Raw genomic sequence first — 9,928 nt, forward strand, 5'->3', positions numbered from 1 at the left:
CAAGCAACGGGAGCTCACCCTGTCATAGGGATTCGAACCGCCGACCTTCTGATCAGCAAGCCCTAGGCTCAGTGGTTTAACCCACAGCGCCACCTGGGCCCCCGATTAAAGAAAGCTTTTTTTCTACATGAAACCATTCTATTAGCTTCACATGGTTGTGTCTTATCATGTATCAAACAACTGCCTAATTGAGAAGGATGGTGTGTTGCTCAGTCCCCAGCATCTCCAGACAAGTCTCCTGTCTGAATCCATGAAGAGATCCTAACTAGATGGACCAAGGGTCTGACTCTGTCTAAGGCAGTTTCCTAATTTTTCAGTGAGAGTGGATATTATTGATTGATTATTGACAATTTAATTTATATACCACTTAATTATTAATATCTCTGAGCCATGTACAGAAAACTGATGCAACGTCCGACAACAACAACAAAAAGTGCAAAACTACAGTTACATATATAAATGTTACATTAATACAAAGTTACTAATATATAAAAATGAATATTGGTTCATTTTCCTTCTGACACACCATCCCTCTTGACCCAGGGTCCAAACAAACTCTCAGCTCACCTATAAAAGTCTCACAACAAGAAGAGATCCTAGAAACTGCAGGCATCACCCTAGTCTCTCACTCTGGACTTGCTTTTTATGGGCAGTTTATTGTACTTCGCAGTGTGGTTTTTCTGGGAAAAGAAAAATCCATGAGCACCTCCCTCGTTCTCTTAGAATGGTAATGGTGCTCACCTGAGTTCCAGTGAATTCCGGCTGAAAAAATGCCCACAGCTATGTCCCATTCAGCTGCACTCTTCCCACCCAGTTCCAGGAACAGCAGGTTTGTTGAGTTAGACCGGGGGCGGGGGGGTGGCTTCCAAAGGATAGCAGGATACAGCCCTATTCCCTCAGGTTTCAGGTGGATCACAACATAAAAGCACAATCTAAAAACACATAATAAATAATAACAATAAAAGCAAAGACAACCCAAAAAAACCTCTTCCCAACACATTTTAAAAGCTCATTGGAACCTTTTTTTTCCTGGTGCCTAAAGGTGTCTAATGAAGGCAAACCTCCCTAGGAAAGGTTACAGGTAGGTAGTGTTGGTCTGGGTCGAAGTAAAATAAAAAAATTCCTTCAGTAGCACCTTAAAGACCAACTAAGTTTTTATTTTGGTATGAGCTTTCGTGTGCATGCACACTTCTTCAGATAGTGTGCATGCACACGAAAGCTCATACCAAAATAAAAACTTAGTTGGTCTTTAAGGTGCTACTGAAGGAATTTTTTTATTTTACTCCCTAGGAAAAACATTCTACAAGCGGGGAGCCACTGCAGAAAAGGCCCATTCTCATGTTGCCATCCTCTGGACCTCTCTTGGAAGAGGCACATGAAGAACGGTCTAGGTAGGCTTACATGGAGAGAGGCGGCCCTTGAGGTATTGCAGTCCTGAGCCATTTAAGGCTTTAAAGGTCAAAGGAAGCCCCAAAACTAATTGTTAGCCAATGAGTCGGACCAGGATCAGTGTAATATGTTCAAACCATCTTGCCCCAGTGAGCAACCTGGCCACTGAATTCTGCACTAGCTAAAGTTTCTGAAACATCTTCAGAGGCAGCCCTACATATAATGTGTTGCAGTAATCTAACCTTGAGGTTACCTTAGCATAAACAACAATAGGCTACCCCTGTCCAGATAAGGGCGCAGCTGGGCCACCAGCTGAAGCTGATAGAAAGCGCTCCACGGCACTGAGGTCACCTAGCCTCAAGTGACAGCAAAGGATCCAGGAGGACCCCCAAGCTACGCACCTGCTCCTTCAGGGGAAGTGTAACCCCGTCAAGAGCAGGCCATCCGGCCACAAACAGTGTCTCAGTCTTTTTTTTTTAATTATATTTTTTATTAAACATTTTATCAACACACATACAGAACACAAATACAAAAAGTAAACATCAAAATACAGAAATACAAAAATACAAAAATACAACAAAAAAAAATATATATCATCTCTAATCCATTTTAATATTCATTGTCCTCTGGCTTCCCCAATTCCCTACTATCTGATTTTCTTTTTTATAAACTTCTGTAGCAGTTTCTAAATCATCCTTCTTACCCATCATATAGTCTCTTTAACACTTCAAAAATTTCATCTTTATATCATCTATCATATTTTCTCCCTTTCAATCTTCTATTATTTCCCTATTGCCTTAACTTCTTTATTTTCCTGGATGTTCAAAATCTAGTTTTCAAATTCATACCCTATGTATATTTTAAATTTCTTCCAATCTTTTAAAACTTTGTCATTTGTTTGGTCCCGGAGTCTTCCTGTCAATTCTGCCAATTCCATATAATCCATCATTTTCATTTGCCATTCCTGCCTCGAAGGCAGTTCCTCTTTTTTCCAATATTGTGCTATTAAGATCCTAGCGGCTGTGGTGGCATACATAAACAAATTAACATCGTCCTTGGGGATTTCTTCCCCAATTATTCCAAGCAAAAAGGCTTCCGGTTTTTTCAAAAATGTGTTTTTAAACATCTTTTTCAACTCATTATAAATCATTTCCCAGAAGCCTTTTATCTTAGGGCATGTCCACCACATATGGTAGAATGAGCCAACATCCTGCTTACATTTCCAACATTTATTGTCGCTTTTGTGATACATTTTAGCCAGCTTGACCGGCGTCAAATACCATCTATACATCATTTTCATCAAATTTTCCTTCAACACAGTACAAGCCGTAAATTTCATACCCTTCTTCCACAATTTTTCCCACTCCGACATCATCACATTATGACCCAAGTCCTTGGCCCATTCAATCATCACTGATTTTGTTTGCTCATCTTTCAAATGCCATTCTAGCAACAAATTATACATTCTAGACAAATTCTTGTAGTCTGTCTCTAATAACTCCGTTTCTAATTTCGACTTTTCTATCTGGAATCCTATTTTTTTATCTAGCTTGAATGCTTCATTTATCTGCACATACTGAAACCAGTCACTCAACCTATCTTTCAGTTGTTCATATGGCCTTAACTTAAAGTGGTTTCCCACCTCCATCAGGATATCTTTGTATTTCAACCTATTCTCATCCATATTTGTCCTTTTAGGTTTCTTTGCCTCAAGTGGTGAGATCCACCTAGGAGTTTTTCTTTCCAATAGATCTTTGTATCTAATCCAAACATTAAACAATGATTTCCTAATTATATGGCTTTTAAAACCTTTGTGTAATTTTACTTTATCATACCATAAATATGCATGCCAACCAAACGCATTATCATGGCCCTCTAAATCCAACAAGTCATCATTGTCTAACAAAAACCATTCCTTCAACCAACAAAAAGCTGCGGCTTCAAAATAAATCTTTAAGTCTGGCAAGGAGAATCCTCCTCTTTCTTTTACATCAGTCAAAAGTTTGTATTTAATCCTGGGTTTCTTCCCCTGCCAGACAAATTTAGACAGTGTCTTCTGCCACTCTTGAAAACATTTCATTTTGTCAACTATCGGTAGGGCCTGAAATAAAAACAACATTCTCGGCAATACATTCATTTTAACAGTTGCAATTCTTCCCATTAAGGACAATTTCAACCTTGACCATACTTCCAAATCTCTTTGGATTTCTTTCCAAAGTTTCTCATAATTGTCTTTATACAAGTTCAAATTTTTTGACGTCATATTAACTCCTAGGTATTTCACCTTTTTTACACACTTCAGTCCTGTGCAATCCTCTATATTCTGTCTCTCTTGCAATGTCAAGTTCTTTTCTAGTACTTTAGTTTTCCCTTTATTTAACTTAAAGCCTGCCACACTGCCAAACTCTTGAATTATCTGCAGTACTCTCACTGCACTCTGTTCAGGGTTCTGCAAGGTCAGTACTAAATCGTCTGCAAAGGCTTTTAACTTATATTGTTTTGTACCCACTGTAATTCCTTTAACACCATCATCGTTCCTTATCATGTTCAACAAAACCTCCAGAACGGAAATGAATAGCAGGGGGGAGAGTGGGCACCCTTGTCTTGTTCCTTTCTCAATTCTTATCTCTTCTGAGACCACATTATTTACAATAATCTTAGCTCTTTGCTCAGAGTAAATACCATTAATCCCATTAACAAAGTTTTGGCCAACCTCCATTTTTACAAAATTTCTTTTCATAAAATTCCAAGAGATATTATCAAAAGCTTTTTCGGCATCTACAAAAATTAACATTGCTTTGGTGTTTATTTTCACTTCCAATCTCTCAAGAATATCTATTATAATTCTCACATTGTCTTTCATATGTCTACCAGGCAGGAATCCTGCCTGGTCTTTATGAATTAAGTCTTTCAACACCCTTTTCAATCTTGATGCCAAAATACTAGCAAATATCTTATAGTCCACATTTAATAAGGAGATTGGTCTGTAATTTTTAACCTGAGTCTTATCCACATCCGGTTTTGGTATCAGAGAGATAAAAGCTTCTTTCCAAGTCTCTGGTGCTTTGCCCCCCCCTAAAATCTCATTTGCTACCTCCATTAATGGTTGTATCAACCAGTTTTTTAATGTTTTGTAGTACTTGGAGGTAAGTCCATCAGGTCCTGGGGCTTTGTCGTTTTTCAATTCTTGTATTGCTGTTTCAACCTCCTGTCTTGTAATCAATCCATTCAGTAGGCTCTTTTGTTGTGTTGGAATTTTTTGCAGTCCATTTTCTTTTATAAACTTCTCAATTCCATCTAAATCTTCTTTTTCCCTTTTATATAACTGTTTGTAATATTTTGTAAAGCATTTCCGTATCTCTGCAGGGTTCTCAATAGATTTTCCTTCATCCATAATCTTTATAATTGTATTCTCTTTTTGTCTTTTCTTCAATTGCCAAGCCAACAATTTTCCACATTTATTGGCCGATTCGAAAGATCTTTGCTTCATTCTTCTAATTTTCCATTCAATTTCTTCATTTATTATTTGGGAGTACTGCACCTGCAAAGCTTTTATCTCTTTTTGAACTTCCTGACTTTTTGGATTATCTCTCAATTTTTTTTCTTTTTCTTTCAATTTGTCTAAAATCTTTTCCTTCTTTTCATTCCTCCTCTTCTTCCAAATTGTATTCTGTTGAATCAAGAATCCTCTCATTACTGCTTTGCCGGCATCCCAAACCATTGTAATATTTTGTCCTTTGTTCAGATTTAATTCAAAGTGTCTCAGTCTTATCTGGATTGAGTTTCAGTTTGTTAGCTCTCATCCAGTCCACCGATCCAAGACATCCACTGTCTCACCTGCAGATGTAAAGAAGAAGAAGAGGAAGAGTTTGGATTTGATATCCTGCTTTATCACTACCTGAAGGAGTCTCAAAGCGGTTAACATTCTCCTTTCCCTTCCTCCCCCACAACAAACACTCTGTGAGGTGAGTGGGGCTGAGAGACTTCAAAGAAGTGTGACTAGCCCAAGGTCACCCAGAAGCTGCATGTGGAGGAGCGGGGACGCGAACCCGGTTCCCCAGATTACAAGTCTACCGCTCTTAACCACTACACCACGCTGGTACCTTGGGTTACAGTGGTACCTCGGGTTACAGACGCTTCAGGTTACAGACTCCGCTAACCCAGAAGTAGTATCTCGGGTTAAGAACTTTGCTTCACGATGAGAACAGAAATCGGGCTCTGGCGGCACGGCAGCAGCGGGAAGCCCCATTAGCTAAAGTGGTACCTCAGGTTAAGAACGGTTTCAGGTTAAGAACGGACCTCCGGAACGAATTAAGTTCTTAACCAGAGGTAGCACTGTAGAGCTGAGTCATCAGCATTCTTATGACAGTGTACTCCAAACCTCCGGATAACCCCACTTAGCCGTTTCATGTAGATGTTAAACATGATTTTGTTGGAAGCCGCCCAGAGTGGCTGGGGGAACCCGGCCAGATGGGCAGGGTATAAATAATAAATTATATTATATATTATGATAGGGGATAGGATTGAGCCCTGCAAAACCCCACATTGAAGGTTCCATGGGGCTGAAAAGCATTCCCCAAGCAACACCCTCTGGGAACGACCATCCAAGTAGGACCAGAACCACCACAAAGTAGTGCCACCTGACCCACCCCTAACTTGGACAGCCACTCTAGAAGGATACCATGGTCAAGGACAGTTCAAAGAGAATTAACAGAGAAACATAAACAGAGCTGCCCCTCCACCCGCAGCTCTTCTTCACCCTCTGTCCTCCCCGCCTCCTCTAGCTGCTTCTTACTCAGTCTAATTCTGTGTGGATTCAATTGCACACTACAAAGAGATCTCATTTATTTTTAATTTAATTTAATTTTTTAATTTATTATTTATACCCCGCCCATCTGGCCGGGTTCCCCCAGCCACTCTGGGCGGCTTCCAAAAAAACAGAAATTCTAAAATACAGAAATCCATCAAACATTAAAAGCTTCCCTAAACAGGGCTGCCTTGAGATGCCTTCTAAAGGTCTGGTAATTGTTCTCTTTGACCTCTAGTGGGAGGGCATTCCACAGGGTGGGTGCCACTACCGAGAAGGCCCTCTGCCTGGTTCCCTGTAACTTGGCTTCTCGTAATGAGGGAACCGCCAGAAGGCCCTCGGAGCTGGACCTCAGTGTCCGGGCAGAACGATGGGGGTGGAGACGCTCCTTCAGGTATACCGGACCGAGGCCGTTTAGGGCTTTAAAGGTCAACACCAACACTTTGAATTGTGCTCGGAAACGTACTGGGAGCCAATGTAGGTCTTTTAGGACCGGTGTTATGTGATCTCGGCGGCCGCTCCCAGTCACCAGTCTAGCTGCCGCATTCTGGATTAGTTGTAGTTTCCGGGTCACCTTCAAAGGTAGCCCCACGTAGAGCGCATTGCAGTAGTCCAAGCGAGAGATAACTAGAGCATGCACCACTCTGGAGAGACAGTCACTGGGCAGGTAGGGACTCAGCCTGCGTACCAGATGGAGCTGATAAACAGCTGCCCTGGACACGGAGTTGACCTGTGCCTCCATGGACAGCTGTGAGTCTAAAATGACTCCCAGGCTGCGCACCTGGTCTTTCATGGGCACAGTTACCCCATTCAGGACCAGGGAGTCCTCCACACCCGCCCGCCTCCTGTCCCCCACAAACAGTACTTCTGTCTTGTCAGGATTCAATCTCAATCTGTTAGCCGCCATCCATCCTCCAACCGCCTCCAAGCACTCACACAGGACCTTCACCGCCTTCACTGGTTCTGATTTAAAAGAGAGGTAGAGCTGGGTATCATCAGCATACTGATGGACACCCAGCCCAAACCCCCTGATGATCTCTCCCAGCGGCTGCATATAGATGTTAAAAAGCATGGGGGAGAGGACAGAACCCTGAGGCACCCCACAAGTGAGAGCCCAGGGGTCTGAACACTCATCCCCCACCACCACTTTCTGAACACGGCCCAGGAGGAAGGAGCGGAACCACTGCATAACAGTGCCCCCAGCTCCCAAGCCCTCTAGACGGTCCAGAAGGATGTTATGGTCGATGGTGTCAAAAGCCGCTGAGAGATCCAGCAGAACAAGGAAACAGCTCTTACCTTTGTCCCTAGCCCGCCGGAGATCATCGACCAGTGCGACCAAGGCAGTTTCAGTCCCATGATGAGGCCTGAATCCTGACTGGAAGGGATCCAAATGGTCCGCTTCTTCCAGGCGTGCCTGGAGTTGTTCCGCAACCACTCGCTCAATCACCTTGCCCAAGAATGGAAGATTTGAGACTGGGCGATAGTTGGCCATATTGGCCGGATCTAAAGATGGTTTTTTAAGAAGCGGTTTAATAACCGCCTCTTTCAGCGGGTCTGGGAAGGCTCCCTCATGGAGAGAAGCATTTACCAACCCGCGAAGCCCATCGCCCAACCCTTCCTGGCTAGCTTTTATAAGCCAGGATGGGCAAGGATCAAGGAGACAGGTGGTTGGTTTCATTCGTCTAAGCAGCCTGTCCACATCCTCGGAGGTAACAGATTGAAATTGATCCCACAAAACTTGACTAGACAGGACTCTAGCACTCCCCCGCCCCGGCCCTGCTCCCACGGTGGAGTCTACCTCTTCCCGAATCTGAGCGACTTTATCTGCAAAAAACTTTGCAAAATCATTGCAGGAGATCATGTGGCCCGTACTGGGCCCGGATGGAGCAGGTGGTTCCGCTAAATTGCGAGCCACCTGGAAGAGTCTCCTGCTGCTGTTTTCTGCAGATGTGATGGAGACGGTGAAGAAGGTCCTCTTCGCCGTCGCCATTGCCACTTGGTAGGCTCGAAGTTGAGCTCTAGCCCGTGTCCGGTCTGATTCAAAATGAGTTTTCCGCCACCGGCGCTCTAGCCGTCTCAACGACTGTTTCATTGCCCTCAGCGCCGGGGAAAACCACGGGGCTGTCCGGGCTCCATGCAATCTGAGAGGGCGCTTCGGAGCCAGACAGTCAATAGCGCTGGTTAACTCCGCATTCCAGCGGGCCACCAGGGAATCAGCTGAAAGGCCATCGACATGGGATAAAACATCCCCTACCACTCTTTGGAAGCCAATTGGATCCATTAAGTAGCGGGGGCGGACCATCCGAATCGGTCCCACCTCCCTGCAGAGGGGAAGGGTTGCGGAGAAGTCCAGTTGCACCAGAAAGTGATCTGACCATGGCACTTCTTTTGTTTCGCTTTTACTTAATGTCAGATCACCAACATCCATAGAGGTAAACACCAAGTCCAAGGCATGTCCGCGGCTATGAGTTGGGCCAGACTTATTCAGGGACAGCCCCATGGTGGCCATGCTTTCCACGAAGTCCCGAGCGGCTCCTTGTAAGGTCGTGTCAGCATGGATGTTAAAATCCCCTAAGACAACCAAGCTAGGTGTCTCCAGGAGCACATCCGACACGACCTGAAGCAGCTCGGGCAGGGAATCCTTGGTGCAGCGGGGAGGTCGGTACACCAAAAGGAATCCTGTACTGCCTCTATTGCCCAACTTCCAGAACATGCACTCAGAGAACTGGGTCTTCCCAATAGGACGCCTGGTGCAAACTAATGACTTCCTAAAAATCACTGCAACCCCCCCTCCCCGCCCAGATGGCCTGGGTTGCTGTGCATAAGAGAAACCTGGTGGGCAAGCAGCGCCAAGAATGGGCCCATCGGCTTCATCCAACCAGGTCTCTGTCACACATGCCAGGTCAAATCCTCCATCCACAATCAGGTCGTGAATGGCAGTGGTCTTATTCATCATCGACCTGGCATTGCACAGCAGCACCTTCAGGTCATGTGGGTATCCCTTGCCTATTCCAATATCCGTCCGGTCAGGACCAGACCTGGAGGCAGGGATAGTCCTCAGACAACGACTAAGTCTGCCTCCTTGGTAATGACATGGTCTGGTCTTAGCGTAACTCCTCCTACCCGTGACCACTGAGATTGGTTGTTCCAGTGCACACCCCCCTGTGGAATCTGCCCCAGCCATTTTGCTTGCTGGGACCCCCTCCCGGGCAGCCCTGACCCCTCCCCTTAAAAACAAAATAAAACCTCTGTAAAAAACAGCAAAGAACTCAACAAAAGAAGAACACAAAAAAGGCAATAAAACAATAAAACCAAAAACAATAAAAATTACAAATACACTAAAATTTAACAGATTCCCACACCCAACTAAAAATCCCTCCCACCTACCACCCCAAACACAATAAAACAATAAAACCAAAAACAATAAAAATTACAAATACACTAAAATTTAACAGATTCCCACACCCAACTAAAATCCCTCCCACCTACCACCCCAAACACAATAAAACAATAAAACCAAAAACAATAAAAATTACAAATACACTAAAATTTAACAGATTCCCACACCCAACTAAAAATCCCTCCCACCTACCACCCCAAAGAAGATAAAAACATAAAAAATTCTTTTAAAAGCATTTTAAAAAGAACTCTGTGCTGTTTCAAGTTCCCCTGGGCAGCACCAGCAGCAGAGCGGCGGCAGCAGTCCTTTATGAGGCCTTCCAGGCCCCGCCC

The sequence above is a fragment of the Zootoca vivipara genome, chromosome 10, assembly GCF_965207765.1.
Source record: "Zootoca vivipara chromosome 10, rZooViv2.hap1.1, whole genome shotgun sequence".
Classification (NCBI taxonomy): domain Eukaryota; kingdom Metazoa; phylum Chordata; class Lepidosauria; order Squamata; family Lacertidae; genus Zootoca; species Zootoca vivipara.